The 1,960-nt window shown below is 41.5% G+C and overlaps 1 long non-coding RNA gene across 1 annotated transcript in view; it reads right to left on the reverse strand.

Moving 5' to 3' along the window:
* Nucleotides 1-246: 246 nt before the first annotated feature.
* LOC116185970 overlaps nt 247-1,960 on the reverse strand; it is a 2,255-nt gene continuing 541 nt past the window's right edge. The window contains exon 2 of the long non-coding RNA XR_004150864.1: nt 247-1,960. This exon is cut by the window's right edge and continues 157 nt beyond it. This is a non-coding gene — a long non-coding RNA (uncharacterized LOC116185970).

Genomic DNA, 1,960 nt, shown 5'->3' on the forward strand with positions numbered 1-1,960 from the left:
AAGAGACAAGTTGTTTTCTGTATAATTCACCAGACAATGTTTATTCAGACGACCTCACAACTCCCAAGCGTACAAAACGACGTGCTCACTGGGCAATATGCGGGGCTGCGTTTGTATTCTTGCAATTGTAATACAGTACACTTTCGGTATGCTCGTTTATTTCTTTCCGTACAATTTTATTTTATTTTTTTATTTTTATCTTTATTATTCATTCCACCATTCATATTATTCATTTATTATTACGCATTTATTATTTTTTTTTTTTTTTACGTTTTTTTTTTCTCTCCCTATACTCTTTGTTGTTGTTGCGCTCTGCCTTGCACTTTGTTTCTCATCTTGTTTCCACCAAGAAACAACAGCTACTTGCATCTTCCTTTTTTTTTTCTTAATGGATAGAGAAATATATCATACTTTATGTATCGTTTACTATAATAATCATTATGTGTAGTTTATGCATAACAAGTATTACGAATATCAACGCTAGTTCGCTTGCGGGGGACATATCCAGGGCTCATATTGAGGACTCACAAGGGGGGATGATCGGGTCTGAGAAAACGGTTTCGGGATAACTCTTGTTAAAAGTGTTGGGACGTAAAGGACGTAATAATGGGCAATTATACGGAGAGTTGGACAAACGGAGAGGGGATTTGCTGAAGAGACAAGAGTTCGATCTGTCGAAGAATAGCGGAAAAAATTGCTGCGCCACACTGCGATACCGCATAGTTTAATGTGTGCGATACACACAGTTTTGGCTTAAGGCTACAACGATTCGGATGACAACTGTTCACAAGGCTCTCTGGATGGCTCTCTAAGCGGGGATCTGGCTAATCTGCTGCAGGAAGGAAACAAGGGGGTGTTCGTTTCAAAGGTATTGTGTATGTGTGTAGCATAAATGACAGCAAGAAGGATTTCAAGGGTCAAAAAACGAGTCGAGGGAGCGTGTGCTGCGCGTGTTCTCGTGTATCTGTGTGTGTGTGTGTGTATGTGTATGTCTCTGCTGCGTGTACACGGTACGTAAAAATGGGAGGGAATGACTTTGTCCTCGAATACAATAAATACACAGAGTGGTCTCACTACTAGAAGCTTCTTCGGGGTTGTTGTGTTATGTGTGTGTGTGTGTGTGTGTGCATACGTGTGCATACGTGTTTCCATGTTTTTTTTTTCTTGTCTGCGTGGTGTGATTAAGGGATTCGGTGAACGGTGCTGCGCACAAAAAAGTAGCGAGACAACGGTTTTCTGCATGCCCATCGAGCAGTTCTTTTTTTCATGCCCTACGATTTTCATCTTTTTTCTCTTTCTCTCTTCCTTTTTTTTCCCTATTTTGCGACGCTCTCTTCGTTTCCCTACCTCGCGTGTGCAGTGATTGCTCTATCTACTAATATATCGCTCTCTCTCTCTCGCTCTCCCTTTTACTTTTCGCTCATTTCAACTATGTTCAACCTGCTTATGCATATTTCCGTGTTTCAAAAACGCATATGTGTGTGTGTATGTATCATGTATTTACGTGGATTGTTACATTAAGCGTGTAGTGTTCACTAGATTTGTTGTTCTTGTTGCTGCTGCGTTTTATTTTTTTTTTATTTCTCGCGCGATTGACCGTTTTATTCCTCTTCTTCTTTTTTTTATTCTCTCTCTCTCTCTCTCTCTCTCTCTCTCTCTCTATGCCTTATCTCTCTCCTGCACCGATAATAATTCTCTCGGCGTCGACTGTACTACGGGGGGCATAAGGGGGGTGGGGCGGGCGTCTCAACAACACGTCGGCGGCGGCCCGCCGCGTATATCTTCGCACTGTGTGTGTGTGTGTGTGTTTTTTTATATTTTTCTTTTCGCCTCTTTTCACGCTTGTTTCGCTCTCTATTCTTTTCCCTTTACGTATCTCTCTCTCTCTCTCTCTCTCTCTTTCTCTCGCACACTTTCTCCTTTCTCACCGAGCGTTTCGTTTTTCTCCGGAAAAAAAAAA

Source organism: Apis dorsata, unplaced genomic scaffold (genome assembly GCF_000469605.1).
Source record: "Apis dorsata unplaced genomic scaffold, Apis dorsata 1.3 scaffold_352, whole genome shotgun sequence".
Classification (NCBI taxonomy): Eukaryota; Metazoa; Arthropoda; class Insecta; order Hymenoptera; family Apidae; genus Apis; species Apis dorsata.